Source organism: Mastigoproctus giganteus, chromosome 6 (assembly GCF_048544385.1).
Source record: "Mastigoproctus giganteus isolate SK-2022 chromosome 6, ASM4854438v1, whole genome shotgun sequence".
Lineage (NCBI taxonomy): Eukaryota > Metazoa > Arthropoda > Arachnida > Uropygi > Thelyphonidae > Mastigoproctus > Mastigoproctus giganteus.
In genome coordinates, this window is record NC_143580.1 from 12,301,258 (window position 1) to 12,326,590 (window position 25,333).

The 25,333-nt window shown below is 35.6% G+C and overlaps 1 protein-coding gene across 2 annotated transcripts in view; it reads right to left on the reverse strand.

Annotated features, from left to right (window-relative positions):
* Positions 1 to 24,647, reverse strand: part of CkIIbeta (casein kinase II subunit beta) — a 66,101-nt gene extending 41,454 nt beyond the window's left edge. The window contains exon 1 of one of the 2 annotated variants that reach the window (XM_090374959.1): positions 24,518 to 24,647. The gene's annotated coding sequence lies outside the window, so the exon portion shown is untranslated. The remainder of the gene's footprint in view (positions 1 to 24,517) is intronic. The other variant, XM_090374958.1, reaches the window with a different exon arrangement.
* Between the last annotated feature and the right edge of the window lie 686 nt (positions 24,648 to 25,333).

The following is a 25,333-nucleotide window of genomic DNA, read 5'->3' on the forward strand; positions in this document are numbered from 1 at the left end:
ACGTCTCTAATATCCAAACAATGTCTGTATTTGATGTCTTGCCCAGTACTTCAAATTCAAATTTATTTACTATGCTTCTAGCACTGATGTACATACAAGTACCTCTTCTTACGCTTAGTTATCCTTACACAGCCCATATATTCACTTATTCAATGATGATCTACACTGACACCTTGCTTTCCAGGCTGCTGCATGTGCCAATAGAAAATGCAAGAATCAATATCACCTATACTTGCAGCTATGTGAATCTAATAGTCTGTGTGTACACCGAAACTAGCAGTTTACCAACCAACCTAATGCTGCCTCATAGCATCAGCAATTATTTTTGGACCATTTCCATTTAAGTGTACCCCATCCCTGTAGAAGCAGTTTCTCCTGTTAACAAGCAGAAAAATTCCCATGAGCTTTGCACAATCTCTCCAGGGGTGAACTGACTGACAAGGCTATCATCATATACTCCCTCCCATCATACTTGGACAGAATTGTGGACACTTTAAAATTCAACCCTAACTCATGACTTTTCCTCAATATTGTCCTGTCTATCTATAATATATAGGACATTTGTGAAACAGGGAAAAGGATGTTACTGTTCTTTTATATAAGATGATGGTGAGCCTGCTTTTAGAATATTGTGTTCAGGTCTAGAAACTTCACCTGAAGAAACACTTAGAGCGTCTAGACAGGATTTAGAGAAAGGCGACCAGATTGGTGAGGGGAACTAGTTGACATCAACATGAGAAATGGTTTAGGCGCAGACTGCAAAGCTTTGAAATCAGACATATTAAGGATATAATAGAGGTATATAATGCCCTGAAGAGTAGTGTTCTCCCCAGGACCAATGGAATGGGCACACCGCCCAGTTGTTTATTTGGTTTTTTAGGAGCATTAGCAACTAAGGCCATATTGCTCCGGGATATGCGGTGGTCATTCCCTGACCTTTCCGCATCCTCTGTATTTGGTGGTGATGGGCTCGAACCCTGGTCTAATCAAGAAGTATGTGCTACGCACTGCTGCTCCTTCCCACCTGGCTACGGAGGCGCCTCACACCACCCAGTAAACTTAACTGACCGCCCAGCTAAAATTTAAACGATTCTCGCAGTACCGTAAGGTACTAATGTTCTCTCCAGAAAATTTTGCCAGCCGGGTGGGGAAGTGTAATACTTCGCAATATTATAAAATTTTCTGTTATTTATAAATGTGACAGCAAACCAGAGCAAAAAATGAATTACATAATTTAACATTATATTCTCCTGTCGCATTGATCTCAATCATATAGTATGTTCGAATTAATACTGATCGAGATCAGTGAGCAGTACCATACGGTACCGCGAGAATTGCTTAAATTTTAGCCAGGCAGTCAGTTAAATTCACCAGGAGGTGCGTCCATTTGATAGGTCCTGGGGAGAACACTACTCTTCAGGGCATTATATACCTCTATTAGTTATCCCCAGGACCTACCGAACATAATATTAATTCAAACATACTATGCAATCGAGATCAATGCGACAGGAGCATATAATGTTAAATTATGCACTTCATTTTTGCTCTGGATCGCTTCTACTAAAGCCACATTTATAAATAACAGAAAATTTTATAATACTGCAAAGTATTACACTTCCCCACCCAGATACTTTGTAATGCCACCCAGCTGGCAAAATTTTCTGGGAAGAACACTGAAGGGAATTAGTAAAATGAATGGTAGGGTTTATATTTTCAGTGGTAAAGAAGAGAAGAACCAGGGCACACAAAAACAAAACTCTCATGGTAACAGAAGGCTGGACCTCACAAAGTTTATTTTCAGGGGGTATGTTGTGGACTATTGAAATGAACTACCTGCTATAGTGATTGAGGCAATGAGTTTGGCAAAGTTCAAAGTGGAATTAGATAACTTTTTGACAAGGGCAACTGTTATCAAACTAATGCTGTTGGCAACTGATATCAGACATCAGAAACTTATGTAACACAGTTCCTATATTCCAGTTAGTCCTGATATCTAGGTACTACTTTCTAATCATAGCCCTTTAAAATGAATTTGGATATCTGCATATCAGCCAATCTTATTTAATACTAGCTAGGTTCGAAGTTGCTCATAGAAAATGCAGCCATAGAAAATGCATCTATTGTATTAAATGAGCAACCTATTTAATTTACCTTACAATTCACACCATATGCACTTCAGCAGTGGTTTTTTTTTTTTTTTTTTTATATAGCTGATGCTTCCTCGCATCATTTGCTAATACTAATTGAAATTAGCATTAGTAGAGGCATATGATGCAAGAAAGCAAGCTTATGCAGCATCAGCCAAAAAAAAAAAAAAACCCACTTCCACTTCACCCCTCCGTTCGTTCGAAATACCTGTCCAGCTGAGCCTTAAATTTATTTAGGCTATAAGAGGTAGAATCCCATCGGCATTGAGCATGCTCAAATCATTCAAGGCTTTATACACCTCTATCAGATCACCTCGCTGGTGCCTAGTCTCCAGACACTATAATTTGCAAAACTTAAGACTTTTTTCGTAAGAGTACCCCTTTGTTCCATTCACTAATCTTGTTGCCCTTCTCTGTACTCGTTCCAGCAGCTCTACATCCTTCTTGAAATGAGGCCTCCAGACCTGTATACAGTACTCAAGGTGTGGCCTGACCATTGCCTTATACAAGGGAATAATCACCTCCTTATCCCTGCTGGAAAAATTCCTGTATATCATTGACAATACTCCATGAGCTACTCTTGCAGCCCGTCTGCGCTGCTCAGAGAACTTCATATCTGCCTGCACAATTACCCCCAGGTCCTTTTCATTCTCTACCACTGTCAGTGTAGTACCACAGAGTTGATACATTGCTCTGGGGTTGCTGTTTCCCAAACCATTAGTAGATGTAGTACTTTACATTTGTCAATGTTAAACTTCATTTGCCACCTCTCAGCCCATCTGCTCAACCTTTCCAGATCCTGTTGCAGCAGCATAGTGTCAGTAGTGTCCTTCACAACACTGCCAACCTTTGTATCATCTGCAAACTTGGACATTAAGCTTGATATACCATCATCAATATCATTTATAAATACAGAAAACAATAATGGACCCAACACTGAACCCTGAGAGACTCCACTAATAATATTAGTCCACGATGAGCAGTGTCCATTGATTACCACTCTCTGTTTTCTCCCCCTCAACCACCCCTTTATCCATAGCAGCAATTTGCCTCCAATGCCACACTGCTCCAATTTGTGCAGCAGTCTTCCATGTGCAACAGTATCAAAAGCCTTTCTAAGATCCAACTATATAATATCAAAGTTATTCCCTGCATCCAGTTCTTTTGTGACTGCATCATGGTATCCAATCAAATTGGTCAGGCAAGACTTCCCCTTAACAAAACCATGCTGTGTCCGAGCTATAACTAAAGACTTGTCTAGATGATCCTGCATTTTAACATGATTTTATTATTCCTTCTGTATAGTTTTGGCTTTCAATCCAAGTCATTGATTGTGTTAGAATTAGAGAGTCCACTTAGGACTGTAACCACAGGTTTTACCAGGAACATCATGTAGCATGCATGCTGAGTTGCGCAGTTTACTTCCTCTTTTTTTTTTTTTTTTAATGAGGTGCATTAAAAAAACTATACAAGTCCACAGAAAAACAGTAATTGGCGAATTAACACGTAACAAACTTAAGGACAAGAGCATAGGTGGATGCTAGTGGATACTTTTTCAATTTATGTCATGTCATTGAGATACAGTAAGGATATCATCAGCATTTAGCTGTTGAACTGTAGTCATTCTTGGTAAGAGTACCCTTTTGTTCCTCTCACCAATCTTTTTGCTCTTCTCTGCAGTGGATCCAACAGATCCACATGATGTGGATCTCAAGATGTGGCCTGACCATTGCCTTATACAACGGGATAATCACCTCCTTATCCCCACTGGAAATATTCCTGTATATCACTGACAGAACTCCATAAGCTGACTTGGCAGCCTGTGTGCTCTGCCCAGAGAACTTCATCTCAGACTGTTCAATAACCCCCCCCCCATCACTGAAGAAGTAGTAAGAAAATACCACGAAATGTTTGACCCCATTATGGAGTCAAACATTTTGTGGTATTCTCATATTTCCAATTTGAAAATAAAAATAATAATATCAATGTAGGTTTTAAGTGCTTTATTATCTTCAAACAACACAGTTTACCTATGCATCATGCTACTATATTTTTAATATTTAGATAATATTTCTAATATAATTAATTTGGAATACACTGGTAAAACTGGTATTGGAATAACAAAATAGGTATGTACAAGATATTCTTTTTGAGTGGATACATTGGTCAACATTGGTCAAAATACCTAATCCTGACTAATTTTATGCTGCTGAACACAAAAATCACATTAAAATTTGTTGATCGGCTCTTGTTTTCAAATTACAGTTGGAGGTCTCATATTAGCGAGTTACTCTACATTATCAACTATGGCTCTCAGCCAAATGCATGGCAACACCACAGTTTCAGTATCACAACACTCTTATTCCATGATCAGCAACTGTCACCTCGCTCTGCATCACGTGATACGTTGTCGCCTCAAGTGTGCCTTCAACTGGGTGATTTGTTCTCTGTGAGATTCCTATTTTTTTGTGTAAGATTAATATGCCCTGTAATTGTGTGAACAGTCCAGATGACTTCTGTTACATACGTGGAGAGGTCACATTTAGCTTCAAAAAAGCATCCCTTAACTCAAGCCATAAAAAAGGCCTATTTCTTGTACTTTGGGTATAAAGTAGGTGACCAGGACAAGAACTGGGCTCCGCACATATGCTGCACTACCTGTTCAAAGCTCAACGAGTGGGTGAATCAAAAGGGACATTTTATGTCCCTTTCGCTGAGCCCTTTTCTAATAGGTGTCTCCTATTAGAAAAGGGACAACAATGAAGAAAAAAGTGGACAGTGACATACCCAAATATACCATCTGCAATTCGTCCCATGCCTCACAGTGAAATACTACCTATACCTGAACCATCCCACCATTTTTCTGTACACTGATGAAGATGCTGATGAACATCAACTTGATAAACACAAAGAAGTACAGCAGCTGTCTATGTCAAGAGAGCCACCATTTTGTCCAAACCTTTATCCTTCTGAACCACATAAGATCACAGAAAGTGAGCTTAATGACCTCATCAGGGATCCCGAACTGCTGAAGAATAAGGCAGAGCTTTTGGCCTCGAGGCTACAACAATGCAATCTTCTAGATAATTCTATGAAAGTGACATTTCATATTCAAAATAAAGACTATGATAAATTCTATTAAACAGAAGGTGAACTCACTATTTGTAAGGATGTTGATGGTCTCATGGCAGCAATGAACATGAGACACATTCCCCAAGAATGGAGGCTATTTATAGATGCTTCTAAGGCTGTGTTATTACGCAATGGAATTATGCTGCCTTCAATACCTTTTGTGTATGCCATCCACAAAAAAAGAAACATATGCAAATACGAAGAACATCCTCTTTGGTGTACACTATCAGAAGTGTGAGTGGCAGATGTGATGATTTAAAGGTAATTGTCATTTTATTAGGACTACAATAGGGTTACACTAAGTACTGTTGCTTTCCCTGTGAGTGAGATAATTGTGCCAAGGATATGCACTACGAGAAGAGGAATTGGACTCAATGAAAATCATTAACACCTGGAATGACGAATGTAGCATTTGAACCTCTGGTAGATCCAATATAAAGTTTTGCTTCCACCACTCCATATCAAACTGAGGCTCGTTAAAAATTTCATGAAGGCTTTAGAAGTGAACGGTCCTGCATTCACATACTTGCAAGAGAAATTCTCAAGACTTAGTACAGAGAAGATTAATGCGGGCATTTTCATTGGTCCACAAATAAGGCAACTTTTCAAAGACGAACAGTTCGAATGTGTCCGCAGTGATAGCGAGAAATCAGCATGGAAAGCCTTTTGAAATGTTAAAGCTGGCAACTACAGGCAGTTTGTGGAAGATCTTATTACTTCTTACGAAAAACCAGGGTGCAACATGTCATTGATGATGCATTTCTTTTACTCACACCTGGATTTCTTCCCACCAAACTGTGTGTGTGTGTGTGCCTTCAGCGATGGAACAAAGATACAAAAGCAAAGGAGTGCCACAATGTCAGCCGATTACTGTTGGATGGTGAAAAGTGATGCAAAGCTGAATACAAGCAAAAGGCGAAATAACTAATGATATGCAACACTTAGGTTGCATATCATTAGTTAACTATAGTGTACACTTAATTTTGCCATAAATGCAGCAATAAATTATTCCTATTCAACCATATTCCAATTTAAATAGCCTTATAGATAAATTATACTTGTATATTTTATGTATTTCATAAGCATAGGTCTAACTGATGTGCAACAGCATTCAATGTAGCATATTGTTGCGTAATCTAATTTAAATTCAAATTAATATAGCAGTATACTGCCATTTTCAGTGTGTGTGTGTGTGTGTGTGTGTGTGTGTGTGTGTGTGTGTGTGTGTGTGTGAGAGAGAGAGAGAGAGAGAGAGCCAGAATTGCATATCACAAATTCTGTAGTGGTTAACAACAAAAGTAATTTAAATGTTCTTAGTTTTTTTGCTGGTGTTGCTTCTTATATCAAATAAAATAATGCAAAGCCAATATAATTACACTGGAATATAATAAGTAACTTAAAACATGACATAAATGACAACAGGCATTTCACATATTTTTTGAATTTTAAAAAATTTAAAAAATGTGAAATGCCTGTTGATTTAATGTAATGCTTTACACATTTAGTCTGTATGAAGACTATTTATTTGTGTATAGATTATTCACAGTAAATGTTCAATGTAACTGCCATTTTCAGCAAACATGCATTTGTTACCTTGTACAAGTGACTTAGATATGTCTGTGTATAATGGATTCATTCTTAAAACTCAGTGAGTGTATACCACTTGGTCCAGAAATTCAAATGACTAAACAGCTAAGTGTGCTGCCTGAACCAAAACCTACTGCTTACTCTCAGGATTGCAGAGCAGAAGGCATACTACAAATTATTTTAACTACATTTCACAGGTCCCTTTGTGATGGCAGATCAGATTAATGAGTGGTGTTGGTGTAAGTTGTTTCCAAACAAAAGCTTTCCATATGAGGAGATTGCATTATGTAGAATATTACCCAAGCTAACAGTTTTTACTAAAAGATGAACATAAAATTAATTTGACAAATGGATAGATGTAAATAAACATAATCAGAGCCAGATAAATACAGCACAGCAATCATCTCAAATACAATGGTCAATACAAGACAACCCATACCACTGCTTTATACAGAACATAACTGTGGTTAATAAACTACAGACTTTTTAAATCTTCTCCTTGGAGATGATAATTTTGTCTGTTTAACAGAAACATGGCTTCCTAAAGTAATGGTACAATGTTCTTTGTACAGATAAGTACATCCCCTAATTCTGAAGCTGTATGTACAACAATCAAAGAAATCCAAATCTGCCCCCTAATCACAATGGTGAAATAACATCCAAATTCATCTCCTGGATTGCAACCAAATTGATTCTTAACATTTCATTTTAATATTTGCATCCCTAGGTATGCTGATGCTCTAATGGAACAAACCGTTACAGTTAGGACCTGACAGGAAGAAAATACCCTTTTTAGCTTCACCATTGTAAACATATTGTATAATGGACATTCAATATCAGCCATTAATTGATTCCTAAAAAGTCAATGGATAAAGGCAATAGACATGTTATTGTTCCAAGGAAGTGAGAAATTTCAGCAATTAACATTTTTCAGATACATAAAACATCAATAAAAACTAGTTAACTTTACTGATTTAAACATACCTTGCACATATCAAATTATTCTTTAAAGGGTAAATCACACTTGATCTACATAGCAGGAAATTAAAATCCAGAATGCAAGGGCTATAGATTGCTAAAGACATCATCTTTCTTGAAAAAAACAGAAAGAGAAAAAAAAAATCCAAAGTTCATTACACTTCTTCCTTTCATTCAGAGCTTCCTTATAGCAATGAAAACCAGCAGAAACCAAATCTTAATTTCTAAAAGCAGGACTTTCATAACATTGGATCCCTGTTTTGGTTTGTCAAAAGCATCAATAATGTCATGTATATGTTTTAACTGCCTTCCTTCTGCATGTATTATTCTGAAAAGCTTTACAATTATAAAGATTTTCCATTTTTTGTCCTGGTTATAAAGAAAATCCCTCTGTAATTGGCCAGGGTCACTAGAGGATCTCTCTTCCATTTTGGTAGCCATCTAAAAGCTCCTTCATTGCCTCTCAATGCTTGAAAAAGTCCATCATTACTCACTTAATGTAAACTTTCTGAGGCAACTTCAGAAAGTTAAAATCCAGAGGACTGCTGGGGAAAACTAATAGCCTGCTCTATTAGTTTTCCTCAACAGTTTATAAAAGTGGCCACTTTATTAGGTACACCCTCCCCTAACAGAAGGCAGCACCCCCTCAATCTTTCACTGTCAGAACAGCCTGGATTCATTGGTATGGACTCAATGAAGTGTCAAAATGTGCCACAAGGATGCAGACCAATGTTAACTTAACTGCTTCTCACAGTTCTTGCAAATTGGATAGTTACAGGTCCCTACCCTGAACAGCTTGTTTAACCTTGTCTTACAAGTGCTCAATTGGATTTTTTTTTGGTGTCCCCCCCCCCCTTGTATCAGGGTGGCTCCTAGGCATAAACCCATTTCCACCTACTTCATCTGTGAGGGTGCAGAATCTCTGTGAAATAAAAGTGTGTGTGTGTGTGTGTGTGTGTGTGTGTGTGTGTGTGTGTGTGTGTGTGTGTGTGTGTCAGGCCACTTCACCACCAAGGTGCAGCCAACACCTGGGCAGCTGCTGCCTGGTGCCCAATCATAGGCACAAGGAGCCAGGTCGGATCTACTATTCTTGGTGAGTGCTGTACTGCACAAATCCCGCACCCACCAGAAGTAGTGCAATACCAGTGGGTGAGCTCAACTGAATTGAGATCTGATGGTTGAGAAAAAACCATCACAGTATGCTGGTAAAATATCCTGCTGAAAGAGCCTATTTGCAGATTAACACACTACAGCCATGAAGAGGTGCACCTAGTCAGAAACAATTTCTAAATAACATTTTGCATCCAAACGTTGCTCCTCCATTGGTCTAATACACACCTCACTTCCCACACCATTAAACACTGCCACTACCACCAGCCTGTACAGATGACACCTGGCAGGATGCATTCAGGAACACATTCTGTTTTAGCCATATTATGGTCCTCCCACTACTATGAAACAGCAGAAACTGGGATTTGTCACATCAGGCAACATTTTTTCAATCCTCAGGCATTGATATTCCTGAGTTTCACCGTAACCATACCTTCTTGTTTTCCAGGAGTGGAACCCAGTTCAGTCATCGGCTGCTACATCCATGACAAGGTATGATGAGTTGAGCATTCTAAAATGCTCCTTTGGTTACCACTGTCCTACTGGGTTATTTGACTGAATGTAGCCTTTCTGTTACCTTGCATAAGTTTTGTCAGCTTCCATCGGCCTATTGCATTGATGAGCTGATTCCAAACAGAGGATTAGTGTTATTATTATTATTAATATTAATATCCATATGATGCAAGGAAGCCTGAGGCTTATGCTGCACCAGGAGAAAAAAAAAAAGTTCCCGAGTAACCCTGAGAGAGAGAGAGAGAGAGAGAGAGAGAGAGAGAGAGTCAAAAGTAGAAGGGAATCACCAAGAAAGAGAAGAATGATGATATCCAGCTCAGGATCCTGGGTGTGCCAAGCCCATACTCACCAGATGTGTCCTTTAGAATGCCATATCTATCTAAATATCCCTAGATTGCCTCAAATTTTTCTTACCACTGCAGTCAGACTAATCAGTCTGTAGTTACTAACTTTACTCTTAAAACCATCTTTGTGTATTAGCAATATGTTGGCACTTCTCCAATACAAAGCAATCTCCCCCAACTCCAAAGATGTCCTAGTAAGGAAAAAATTCATGGCTGCAGTAATCAAAAATGCAATACAGTATAGGGTCATTTAAGATAGAAATGGAATTCATTAAAGGTCCTTAAAAAGTAGGATACTAGGATGTTGCACATCTATATCTGACACCGTTTTATTAAGGGAAAATCATATTTAACTAACCTGGTTAGCTATTTTGGTACAACCACTCATGAGCTGCACATAGGAAATAATTTTTAACACTTTATTTGGATTTTAGTAAAATGGTTTGCTAAAATATAAATAAACAATGTTCCCTTTGGGAGAAGACCACATAAGCATTTCTGCAAGACACGAGGCAGAGGATTGTGATGAATGGTTACTTCTCAACCTGGGCTAACAGGAGAAGTATGATATGCAAGGATCTCCTCAGAACCAATTGATTCTGATATTCATATATCATATCAATGAAGGGATTGAGGGCATGACAAAATTTGTAGATGATGCAAAGATTGTGAGAGTGGTTAATAATCAATACCAAGCAACACTCCTTCAGAACAACTTAAATAGTCTCCAAAGGTGGTCAGAAAAGTGGCAGCCATGTTTTAATGAAGAAATATGCACGATCTTACACTTGTGGAATAGCAATCCCAAAATAACTCACTTGTTGGGAATGAATGAAACTTGTTGGGAATGTATTAAAAACAATACAGGATAATTGATAGTTACAATACGGGGGGGGGGGACATGAAGATTTCTGTGCAGTGTAGACAAGTGGTACCCTATCAATGACGTGTTGAACATCTGCGGGTCAACAGAGAGATCATAATTCCACCGTAAAAGGCAATTGTTAGACAATACTTAGAATACTATGTTGGAGGTTGTACCTAAAAGAAAATAACTTGAATGGGCAGAGATAAGCAATGTGCCTTATAGGATCAGCAAAGGGACACCCATATAAGGAGACCTCAAATATGTGGGATACAGAGCTTGGCAACTAGGCATCTTAGAGAGGACTTAATTGAGGTTTATAAGGTTTTTAAAGGTGATACTAAAATGAATGCAGAAACAGATATCATAAATTCAAATTATATGGAAAAAGATTTTGACTAGATTATAGCAGTTTTATTTTGGCCAGTGAGCTGTTAATTTCTGGAATAAGTTACCTCTAGGACAGCTTAGGCTGACAGCGTGAGAAAATTAAGGTCGGATGGGCAGTTACCTACATGGGGAGGAAAATGTATAGATAGTTAATTTTTATTATTTGGCTGGTGCAGCAAAAATCTATGGTTTCTATATGGCTTCTGATATACTGCCACTGCAAAGACAGACCCATAATATTTATATTAGTTAGTTAGTTAGTTAGTTACTTGGTTTTTAGGAGCATTAGCAACTAAGGCCATATTGTTCCGGGATATGCGGTGGTCATTCCCTGACCTTTCCGCATCCTCCGTATTTGGTGGTGACGGGCTCGAACCCCGGTCTAATCAAGAAGCGTGTGCTACGCACTGCTGCTCCTTCCCACCTGGCTACAGAGGCGCCTATTTATATTAGTATGCCCAGGATGATAATCAGGTGCAGGGGACTTATAGTACTGTAAAGTGGATCCCCGTTTTATGATTGGTTTACTGCACGATCAAATCACTTTACGATGGACTCTCCGTAATAAAATACCATTCACTATAGGATATGTAGTAAGCGCCGGTCATTGTGATCATGTTTCCGAATTGAATTTTAATTCTATTAAACTGTGGTTCTAATAAGCAAAAATAGGAGGAATATTATCCATAGGCTACAAAAGTAAAGATATAAGCACAAATTTACACTTTATTACATTACCAATTAACAAAATTAAATGATACATAAAAATTGGAAGATTTTCTGCAGATTAGCAAAATAAAAATAAATTTAAGCTCACCTACATAGCTTAATACGTACTGTAATATGTAGAATACTAACAGTTGATATTTCTGTTCACTGACTTTTTATTTGTGGGGGGGGGGGTCATAAAATTTAAAACATTAACAAAGATAAGCAATCAATAACAAAGAACATGGCATGCACAAATTGCAACTAACACGATATGCACAAGTGAGATACAGGGCAACATGTTTACGAAGTTTTCTTTAAAAAATAGGAATGAAGAGAAGGTTCTGAAAATTTATTTGTTTTTTATATGATTGAAGTTTTCATGGAAGGGGAAACATATTTCACAATAACAACATAAAAACTCAGAATTCCAGCTATCGGTATTATCGCAAATGCAATAAGATCAAGTTTATTACTCATTTATAAAAGATTACACTAATAGAAAAGCCCAATAAACTGGAAACTGTTTCTTTTTTTTTTTTTTTCTTTTTCTTTTTTTTGTTTTATGGTAGTAACCTCCAGAAATGTGCTTTAGAAAAATATCACAAAGGCTTTCAAAATTGATTCTTATAACCGAGCATATGATAATGATAAAAGTATAGTGCATTTTAATGATTTGAATTGGTTTTTTGAAATTAAAGCAGATGATTCTACTAATGGTGATCAACCAGCATGTACTTATTTTACTTTACAATGAGCTTGTCCCCGATCAGATCATATGGCCCTTCCTGTCAGCCAATAGCAGCATTCTTGTCACATTCGTTTGTAAACATGTTGGCTACGTTTTTGCATCCTTTAGTTGAAGTGATTTTTTGTGTTGTGCTTATTTATTTTACATAAATTTACTGTATTGAGTTTGTGTATGTACAACATTGTGTAAACTGATAAATTGCCTTTTAGAGAGGTAAATAGCTTAGTTATATAGCAAAAATTTCAACTTCCTAGGTCTTGGAACAAATTAACAAAAAACAATGTATTATTGGGGTCACATTACGATGGTGTCTCTGTACATGATATTTGTGGAGGGAAGTCTAAATACTTTTGGACATATGTATAGCGTATATAACAGTGGTCAGCATCAATTTCCTTCATGAAATAATTGAGATTCTCATAGGAAATACGTTCAAAAATTCAGATATGTGCTTAAAAAGTTCTCATCACCTTCAGTTTTCAAATATAGGTTAATGATTGAAAACCAAGGCCTGTAGTTGGTTTAATCATCTTTTCCATCCATTTTATCTATTTTTCCCCCCTAGAACATTGGGGGAGATTTCTAGAGCATTCAGTGCCTTCTACAACATTCCAGAATGTTCTAGAACTTTCACTGCAGTTCTCTAGAAACTTCTCTACCAGTATATACGAATGGGTTCCGCACCAAGCAAGCATTTTAATATTTCAAAAAGTGTCTATGTTTCAGAGAGCAAGGGTAAACAAAATGAACAGGTGTTTTAATGAATTAGTGTAAACCGTGAACTGTATTTAAATTAGAAATCAAAATCTACAATTTCTTAATTGCATTCTTATGTGTGTGTGTACCTAAACTATACATGAAATATGTCACATTCTTGCCAAAATAAGCCTGATAGCTTCTGCTACATTTGTGGAGAAGTCGTGGTATTAAAATTGCAGCAATATTCACTGTCACAACCTGTGAGAAAAGCCTATAAACTCTATTTTGGATGGTAAGTTCAGAGATCAAGATAAAGTATGGGCTCCAAAAATTTCCTGTAGCTAATGTGCAAGGACATTAAACAGGCTGGCTTAGAGGTAAATAAATAAATTTTCTGTTTATACTCCGGGACGACCAAACGATCAGAGGAGTTTACAAGATACACAGAATACAAGAAACAGCACCGTATTCAGCAGTCACGGACTTGAACCCCGGTCACTCAAGGCACGTGTACCTATGCACCCGTGTGCCTGACCACTAGGCTACAGCGGCAGCCATAAATCAATTGCCTTTTGCTGTTCCAGTGATATGGCAGGAACCTCAAGACCACATAAATGATTGTTACTATTGCATTACAAATATTTCTGGTTTTTCTGGGAAATCCAAGCATAAAGTAGAGTATCCCAATACACCTTCTGCTCTAAGGCAGGTTACTCACAATGATATGATATGACGCCGGTGCCAAAGCCACAATAAACTTATGGACTTGACTCTGATTCAGGAAAAAGGAGTCTCCAGAAGGTGCAGAACCCACAACGAGTACAGATCCAGACTTTTCAACTCTCAATACTGCAAAGTCACATCTAATCACTCAGGCAAAATTGAACGATTTGGTCAGAGATTTAGACCTCTCCAAAACCAGACCTCAATTACTAGGATTACTGCTTCAGCAGTATAATCTTGAAACAGTTGTCAAGGTCTCTTTTTATGGGAAGAGACAATCTAAGAGTTACATCTGGAGCACGTCCCCAAGCACAGGAGGCTTTTCAATGATTCATCCAAGGTCAGTTTGAAAGCAGTTTTACTCCATAATGGAAATGAGTATCTATCTATACCATGGACTATGCAGTTCACATGAAAGAAACGTAAGAGAACCTACAGGTTCTTTTGCAAAAAAGATGCTATCAAGAATACAAATGGAAAATCTGTGCCCACCTAAAAGTGGTAGCTTTGCAGACTGGGCTGCAAGGTGGGTACACTAAATACTGCTGCTTTTTATGTGAGTAGGTCAGCCGAGCAAAGAATTGCCACCACACCACGGTAAAAAAAAAAGGCCAGACTGTTCAGAAACATCAGGCCAGAAAAATGTAGATCCTCCTTTGGTGGATAAGTCAAAAATCTATTTACCTCCATTGCACATCAAGCTAGGTTTGATAAAAAAAATATTTGTGAAAGCAATGGACAAAAAAAAGGAGGATTTTCCTGTTTGAGGCAAAAGTTTCCTTGAATTAGTGAGGCCAAGATAAAAGAGGGAATTTTTGTGGGTCCTCAAATCAAACTGCTATTCCAAGATGAGGAATTCACTAAAAAATTAAATGCTACAGAAATAAGAGCCTGGAAGGCATTCGAAAACAATGCCTAAAAACGTCGTTTTTAGGCAATGAGAAATCACAAAATTACAATGATATTGTGGATGAGCTAATTTTAGCATACAGAGAGTTGAGATGCAACGTCATTAAAGCTTAATTTCCTGTATTCCCATTTAGACTTTTTTCCTGAAAACTTGGGGGTGGTCTCTGATGAACATGATGAAAGGTTTCACCAAGATATTTCTTAAATGGAGAAAAGATACAGGGAAAATGGAGTCCAAATATGTTGGCAGACTACTGTTGGAATGTCATACGTGAGACACCAATGGACGATTACAAAAGAAAAAAAAACACAAAATACAGTAGACTCTCGATTTTCTGGGATAGATGGTAAAAAAATCCAGGATAATCGATTTCCTGGTTAATCCAAAAATACAAAAGTCCCCGACATACGTTCCAGGACTTCTTACTTCGTCGAATTTTACGTAACTCGGGAATGACTAATAACATATTGCTACTATATTATTATTGACAAATCTGAATTCCGCGCGATTCTTGTTAATGTTTTGGCCATTTTGATACATCCTTATTATAATGATTCCTTAGAGATTTAATAGATGCACAGTTTTCAAACTTTTGAATAATTTCAAGTTTTTGTTTAACTGAAAACGCAACTCTTTTGCGTTTACCCATCATTTTCGCGATTTCTAAACAAAAAAAAAAAAAAAAATTTACTATAAAAAAAATTCCGACATCCCTGACAAATAACAAAACAAAATTTGTCTTTTTGTGCTGAAACGGAACACAACAATCGACGCGATGCACTAAAACAAACTAAACATTTGGCCTCTGTTTCCCCCCCTTTGTTTTGAGTGGCGGGTGTGAAGACTGCGGGGATTGCAAGATAATAGGTACACTAATCTCCCAATTATGACTTATAATGCTGCCTGTCGCTTATTTATGACTTGCAAAATATCTGTTTATACCTATTCTAGTTATTACTTGAATTTTTTGATTTCTGGTTGATTTTTTTTTTTTTTTTTTAATTTGGCGTCTTGAAGTGTCCCGGTTAATCCGATCCCAGTTAATCGAGAGTCTGCTGTACGTGTTTTTTTATCAGATAAATATTTTTGTAAATAGGATAAAGTTAATAGACCCAATATTCAATATTTAGTACTGTGTGTAACATTTCCTTAAAATATATGAAATCTTTTTCTTAGAACCTTAAAATTGGTGTGTTACAGCAATATGGCTGCCATATTTGAATTCAGCAATGTCAAATGTACAACAGGGAGCAAAAAAAAAAAAAAAAGGTTTTTTTTTTTTTTTTTTTGTCAACCAGTGTAATTTGCCGAGCTTTTGTTTACCCTTAAAAGTAATGTTACCAAAGTAACACAATGAATAGGTACTAAAAAAAATTTTAATTTTATTATAATGTATATACAGAGTGATTATGAAATAACTTCGGGGATTTGAGCCTATCAAAGCACCTTGTTGGAGAGAATTGAAATTTTGGAATATTCCTATATTAGACATGCATTTAAGATATTCAATATCAGATGTGCATAATTACATAATTTGAGTGCAGTCTTCTGAAAAACTACTGTATACTACAGTCAGTTTTCTTGTTTCGCTGAATGAAAATTTCTGTGGGGAAAACCATACACAACTTATTGTGGATTGTGTTAGTTTTGTTTATTTGTTTTTGTAACAAAGTTTTCTGTTCTGTGTCAATTTGCTTATTTGCCTTAATAGTCATCATCTGCCAGGTTGTACATGCTTCAACTATGCAAATTTAAAATCAGATATCTCACACACATGCCAAAATTTCACCTTTTTTCAAACCAGTACTGACAACTGGTATAACATCTCAAACCCCATAAGTTATATTATAATCACTCTGTATATGTATATACTGTAAACCCTTGATTATTTTAGCTAATGTGGTGGAGGAAAGCACAGATAACTGAAAAACATGGATAATTCAAATTAATTTTTAACCTAAACCAGGGCTTTTTTTGTACGTTTTCTTAGTTTTGATAAAATATTTAAAAGCAACTTGCAATTACTTCAACATCAATAAAATATACACAAATAACTCAGGGTATTCACTTTTCTTTTGAGACCCTCAAACCTTTAAACACTATTTTGTGCAGCTCTAAGGATTATTAGGGACTTGGCACATCATGATCTAAGTTGCCCATGTGCCATTAACAAACAAAATCAAATCAGGATTACTAAGCTTGGCCACTCCAGCTTACCCATTCTTATACAAATGAAAATGAAAGAGCCAACAGAATTATAACTATGTACTAATAATAATACTGTTATATAGTCAAACACAGTAATAGCTAAAGCAGAGGTATTTCACCAGCAATACCCACTAAGGGAATGCGAGTTCCTTTCAGGAGCTATACTAGCATATGAAATTCACCTTGTTGAAAAATTATTTTAAAAATACATTTAGGAAACATGAATTTCATAAAAATAAATGATATCACGGTACAATATTCTTTAAAAAAAAAACTGAGTAGATCAACAAAAAAAAGTTGAATACCACTGAACTAAAGTAATATACTCCTGGCATCCAGTAGTTAATCATATATCTATGATTTTTAACTATTATGGTACATCAAATGAAGATTACTTATCTACTCAATTTATGCCACACTGAATTAAGATTGAAAGAAATAATTTTTAAGAATTTATGAGAGACTATTAATGAAGCTTCTCATAAATGCTTCTAAAATTATTTAGAATTATCTAAAATTACTTATTTAAATAAATTTAAATATACAAATTATTTATCTAAAATTATTCACATTAACTTAGTTATTAGATATTAATAGTAATTATCAGCAAACTTAAAAATGGGGGAAAAAAAAGATATTATCACTGATGAGATGCATGAGAAAAATTTAGGTTAACTTGAGGAAAAATGAAAATCAAGAAATAGAGGTGACCTGATGTTTAAAAAATATTATTCTGTGGTATTTTCTTTTACATAATAGTTTATATGCAGTATTCTAGTATGTAATATACCACGTTTAGTTTTAGAGATATTCAATTTTCAGCCCATCAAGAGAGTTTTCATTAAACACAAGGGAAAACGATTATCATCTTCATGATACAATAGACTATGGAAATAACTGCATGCCAAATAACAGCACATTTGAGATAACGGCATATCGCAATTGGATGTTTACATACAGCTCAGATGTCTTGTAGTGCAAAAAAATAAAATAAAACGGCAAGTCACATGACTACTATATTTGTTTACGTTTGCCATTTTGAAAGTGAATTCTGTACTGATATCACGGATTATACCACTGTTTTGTGTTTATTTTAAATTAAAAACCCCTCATTATGGCTCCTAAAGTTAATAAACCTCATACAGAGAAGAAAAGAAAAATAATTAAGAACATTAAAGCTTAAGGGCAAACTTGATATTATAATAGAAAATAGAATGGGCATAAGTAGAAGTGTATTAACAGCAGAATATAACATTGGATCATCAACATGTTTGTGTTTTTTGTGTGCAGTTAATAAAATTACTTCTTAATCTCTTTATTTCTTATTTAGCCTCATTATTTCTGCATTAATATATTAAAAATAAAACTTTCTAGATAATGGAAAAATCGAAATAACAGCATTGTGAATCCCCAAAGGTAGCGTTATTCTGAAAGTCTACTGTATGTTACTGATCACTATGAGTTTTCATTTGATTCTAGCCGATAGATGGGGACCCTGCCACCCAATAACTGATTTAGAGCAACTGATATGGCCAAAGCATAACAAACATGATTACCACAACAATGAAGCAATCTATATTGATGACTAGTATTTTACAGGTGAGTCTAGCAGCTGTGTGACTGAGCTGCCAGTCCTTTCTTTTATTATCACAGGGATGGCAGTTAGGAAGATATGGCACAACTATTTTGACAAAGATACAGTAAAATGGTCTCTTAGTATGGACACTTAAAAGTATTAACAGTATTATTTTATAGAATGAATCATATTAGTTGAAGGAACATGACAAAATAAACAGGCCAATTAATCATATCTGCCTTTCATTTATGATAGTATGAAAGTTAGTCACCTAGAAAGCACTTTGTAATTAGTTTTTTAATGAACCTCACTCCCTCCCCAAACACAAAGGAATAAGAACCAATAGTACTGTGTATGTTGAAGTCTGAGAAGGCAAAAGATACTTTTTAATGTTATGCTTGAATTTCTGTAGAATGTAATTTTCAGGAAATAAATGAGAAGAAGGCTGTTCCAAAGAACAGAATAAAAGGTATAAATAAGGAAAAGTAAGTTCTAAGAGTCTGCAGCTGAGCAGATGGCAACTATTGAGGCATATAATCAAAGTGGTTTGGAAGAGTTATGAAATCACACATGTCAATTTGCAAAAACCAAGTATATGGAAATATCTACAGAAAAAAGGTATATTCTGCAGAACTTGATGGCTTATGTGACAGAAAGTGGAGAAAGTTTTTTTTTTTTTTTTTTTTTTATGAAAACCCCAAACACGAAAGGTATCAAAACCTATAGTACTTAGTACCGTGCATGGGTTAAAGGAGAAGTATGGGGGAAGGGGGGGGATGCCGGAAACTTTTCTCTAGAGGCTAAACATGGGTTTCACCACTTCAAGCCTCCAATAAGCAAAGTGGTGGTATTTCACCGGTTGATGAAAGTCATCTACCACCTTGTGCCACCGATTAACCTGATGGCTCTACTTGGACAGAGTCTAGGAGCTCAGGAAAGGTTTTGGGGTTACTACTCCAAATGTGCGAACAACATTCCATGGTGAGGCAGATTTGAGATTTGTACGCAGTCAGTAGCCAGACTATGGATAGGATTTTCAGTCATTGAAGATCATTAATAAACAAGAGTATGAGAGTGGAAGAAAGAGCTGAGCCTTGAGGAACACCATCATTAATTAAGAAGTAAGAAGAGACCTGTCTTCTAACTTTTCAAAATAATTTCACTGACAGCAGGCATTAGGATTGGAAGATTTAAAACTGTAATCCAACCAAGAATTACTGTTTTAAAATAGTAATCATCCACATTTTACATAAAATGAAATGAGACTAAAAATAACTATGGGATGAGAGAGGAGGGCGTTCATCTGAAAAGAAGGTACCTAGAGGCCCATTTACATTAATCGTGCACTTTGAGGGGTTGTTAGTGAGGATAAGATCAAAACTGTTTGATCTGTGGTTCAGATTGTCTGGTCTGGTATTCCAGTAAGTAAATGAACAAGTTGTGCAAGGTCAAAAAACCCTTGGCATCTCCATCAGCTAGGTTCATGCAACTAGAAATTGAAGTCAACTGCAGATATATGAACATTAAAATTTGCCAAGGAAAATTATACTGGAAAAGCAGAGTTTCAAAGGAAGGAAGTCAAAAGGTTCTGTAAAAGGAAGTTGGATTTGGAAGATTGTAGGTGGAAATGAACATCACTGAAATTGGAACTCAGACTGCACATATTAGTGAATGAATTAGGATGTTCTTGGAATGTTTAGTTCATTTCAGGGGAATACGTTGCATGAATTGATGAAACTTTTGGATATGGTATACACACAACAATGAGTGGTCATGTGCAAGGGTACATGAGTACACATGCTTTGAGTGACCAGGGTTGAAACCTGTGACTGCTAAATATGGTGCTGTTTCTTGTATTCTTCCAATCTTGTGAACTCCTCTGACCTTGTGATCGTACCAGAATATAAACAGAAAATTTATTTATTTATATCCAGCTTCTTGATATAATGTAGTTTCTTTTACAATGCCTCCATATGCACTAGCTGGACTCCCTCTAATGATAAGTTGGCAAAGTAGAGCCAGTGAGATTATACACTAGTTGATCTGAGTGATCTGGATGCCTCTAAAGAGTGACCAATAGGTTTGGTTCAGTAGATGTTTTAGCAGCCAGCCTGCAAAAACCATTTTAAAGCATAAAATGTAATGAATCAAAATACCCTCAATGTAACAAATATTAGGGCTCACCATGCTGCCCATCATAATCTTAAAAGTTATAACTCATGATAGAAGAGATGGGAAAAAAGTCAGGAAGTGTCCCAATAATTTATCATCTCTTGTGCCTTTTTGATTTGTGTCCCTTCAGTATTATTGGAAACAGTATCATTTATAATAAATTTAATATACAGATAAAAATTAAACACACAATGAAATTTAAAAGCACTTAATTTTCAGAGTATAATATCACTGCATGAGGGTGATTGACATTGGCTATTTTGGGATGTTGGCATTACACGAATTTAGTGCCTCCGTAGCCGAGTGGTCAGGAGCGGGAGTGCAGTAGCGCACGCTCTTTGAGTAGACTGGGGTTCAAGCCCCTGACTGCTGAATACGGTCAATCTGCCAACCAGCACTGGACCAGCGTGGCAGATTATGGTCCATTTCCCTCAGCATGAATTGTTGAGGAGGCTTCCATCCTGCAGTGGGTTGATAATGGCAGCACTTTACCTTTTTTTTTTTTTTTTTTCTATACATTAAAATAATTTTCCCCCTAATTATTTTTAATCAGCCAATAGGAGAAGAGGGATGTGGGTTACGTGGTAATATGTAACAAATACATAACAGAAGCTTGTTTTACTGTGGTAAAACACGCTTCTGTTTTAGCACGCCAGATAAACTTCGTGAACACACTTTGCTTATCTAGCATAACCACGCAATACCATTCTTGATTTCCATATGTAACGTATTTATGTATTCAGCTCAGGAAGAGAGACAGTGTCAAAAGTTTCTGTAAGTATTTTATTTTATTTTATTTTATTTTATCAAAAGAAGCGAGTGCAACCCCCTAGTAAACATTAGATTCATAAAATAACGCATCAATACCACATATCATATTGACAGAGATAAGTTAGTCAAACAGCAAGGTACTGTTTGACTGACTTATCTGTTTCTTAAGATCACAATTTTTGTGATCTTAAGTGACAAAACATGACACTTTAAGGACAAAGCTCGGTTCGGTTCGTTTTTGAACGTAATAGTGACATCAGTTTTATACATATTAATCAGAAAATATATGCAGGATTTTATGAGCATAAACATCAAAGCATATAAGATCATCCCTTACATGCATATTGGAATGATCTGCCTCAAACATATGCATACGTGCTGAAGTACTTAAATAACTCGATTACTGGTACAGTAAATACCAGTATATTCACTTCATATTGATTTTATTGAATAATGGCTTTTCCGGAAGACGAGCCTTTTTTTTTGACATGCTGTCCCCCTCCTCCAGCTGGCTGGAAATGAACAAAAAACTTTCTAGAATGTGAGGTTTGCATTTATTATAATTTTTTTAAAGTATTTTGGCCATCTGATTTTTATTTAATCTTCTCAAACATGCCTTATCCAGTTAAAAAAAAAAAACTTGCATTCCAGTGCCTGAAGTTTTTGGAAGTGACATTTGGCAACTTCTGCCTAAATTGGTTTTGGGGTGAGGAAAGGAAACAGATGATGCATGGATAAACAAATTAGTAGAAAAAACTCAAAAACAGTATTACTATGGAGCAGTTTCTACTAAATTTGAAGTCAAAAATAATTTGGAGATGTTTTCAAACAATATTACAGGTTTCAGAGGAATCTCTTTTTGTAAATATGAAGATACTCAAAATTCAGCAGGATTAATTGACAGATTAGAGCTTTGTAAGTTAGAGGAAATCTGAATAAAAAATATAATCTGATGTAGCAATTTCAGAGACAGCTATTGGTTGCAGTCTTGTATAGCAAATATTTGAATGTCACAGTGTAAGAAATAATATTGTAATAATGATATAAGGAGGACCAAAACTAAAAAGAAAAGTACAGCAGTGTATTCCTTCTTCTGGTGTACCACAGTTAACTGTAACAGCATTCCATTACAGTTAACAATGACAGATTGGTGATAAAATTTCTGTGAGAAAGGTTAGAGAACAACTTGGAGTAACCACCAATAATGAGAAATAAGAACTACAGTGATATAAAAGGTGAAGTCACTGTCAAAAGATGAGTCAATGTCCAGTTAAAAAGTCAATTTTTAAGAAGACAAGCAGAGAATTAGTCAGTCGGCAGAGATTAAAAACATAAATGTGCTTGGGCATGTGGAGTATTCCATATGCCAAAGCACATTCATGTAGACATATCTAATTCTGAATAATTATGGAGCTATGGCTACTTAAATTTTATAAAATGGTTATAGAGTTTTGAATGGCAAAAAAGTAAATAAGTATAGGCAGATACATACCTAATATATTTATTCACACTAGATACAGGTCATATTTACTTTCTTATGATTTTTGATCAATCAAAACTCCACTTTTAAAAAAATTCAAATTATCTCTCAATGGTTCAAAATTAGACATGTTTATATGAACTATTTTACTTATTTTGGTATGTAAATTAAACATTACCCCTATAATTTTGTTATAGCCTTGTCAGTTAATAAACACCCCATATATCAGCAATAATTTTAATGAAATAGAAAAAAATTTCATCATGAATTTCTGACCTACTGTGCAACTGGATGGAATAGAGAATTTAAGCAACTAATGAAATAAAAATTTTCTTGAAAAGTTGACTTCTTTGGGATACAAGCATTAAATCAAGATCTAATATGCTGGACAAAGAAGTTTGAATTAAAGTTTTTTTTTAAGTTTTTAAGATTATTAATTTAGTTCTAAGGAGTGAAACTTATAGTCAATCATTATAAGACATCATAGAAAGCTTGGAAAGTTCAGAATTCTGCAATGTATGGACTTTTTCAGATGCAGAGGAAAGCTAGATAAGGACCACAGATCTTAGACCAAATCTAAAAGAACTGATCTATTTGGAGAGACTATCCTAACAATGCAAACAATCCAACTAGTCTAACAGTGTCAACAATGCAGACTGGCTGATTAAGGTACTTCATATTAAAGATTCTGTCCTGAGTATTCGGTTGACTACACCCTACCTTATACTTTTAGATAAAATAAAATGTATTTAGAGAAACATATGTTTTTAATTAAATGAAATGAAAATCAGAGTATCAATTTCAATAGCTACATATTTGATAGGTCTATAGCTGATTTCAAAATTAGCTTCAAATTTAGGAGAAATAACTACTGACATAGCCAAGTAATGGGAACATAAAGGGTATGAAATGACTAAAATCTCCAAATAATAATGAAGTTCTATTACTACTGATGATTAATACGACAATTATCCCCAACAGAGCAGTGGGGCATAAATATCTCATATAATATATAATAAAAACAAAACATACTTAAAAGTTTAGTGTATTTTGTTTCCATAGAAAATAGATATTTAAATTCGTGTGCCTTCCTTATTTTGCATTCAAACAATCAAAAGCAAAAACATAACTCCCTCCGTTTGATATTTCCTACTTCTGTACATTCTTTGTTCTCTAAAGAAATCTAGTTTAAAAAATACTGTAATTTTGGTTCCTATACGTCAAGTTACCTTGAGTAAGCCGAAAGCGTAAAATAAGAATAAAGCAAACATGAGAGGAAATACTTCAGTGGATATGACTGAATTGGGCTGGATAAAACCAAACATCATATTATTACTAAATACGTGTACACATTTAACTTAACCGGATGTCAATATTTTAAAGCTAACAGAAGTATTACAACAAAACAAGCCAATAAAAATTACATATAATTAGACAATAAAATATTTCCTACCTTCTCTTTCAGGCCTTTTTTTTTTTTTTTTTATTTCTTACAGTAGAAAGACACTGAAGTCCTAATCAAGCAAAATACATTTAAGAAGCAAAAAAAATTGTTATTCAAAAAGCAAATCTTCTTAAATTATTTTAAATACTTAATTGGTTCTGTTGCATATAATTAAATAACAATTTATAAATCAGTAACAGAAATGTTAATATTTATCGTTATACTACACGAAACGTGATGTACAACTGGATTAAAACTATCCATATAACCCTAGCGGCAAGTCTAATAACTTTTCTAATCCATCAGCCAACTCTTTTATGAATGCCTTTTTTATTGTCAGATATTAATTCTTTAAATTAATATAAGCTGATACTGCTTGACAAAATTAACAGAAAACGTAGAAAACGCTCTGACTGGTGGAGCTTGCCATGAAATGGGACAAAATTTGGCATGGTGGTTTACCATAGAATAACGATGAAATGAGGGGCAGTGAGAGACTTAACTCCAGGGGCTTATCTTATCTGAGTACGGGCTTGGCACACCCAGTCATAATAAATAATAATAACTTCGGACAAGTATAAGGGTATTCATAGGGGCTATATAAGAATTACGAAAAAAAAATCACACTACAGAAGTCCATACAATATGATCGAAATTTTGGTCACATGACATCAGAACGTCCTATGATTCCCTCCAACAGCTACATAGACCTGACAAAAAAATTACTATATTAGGGTTACCGTAAATGATTACATTAACCCGTATTCGTGTCTATAAATTGCGTGTGTTCTCTGGTCGATTTGCCTGTTTTGCTGGACGAAAAAA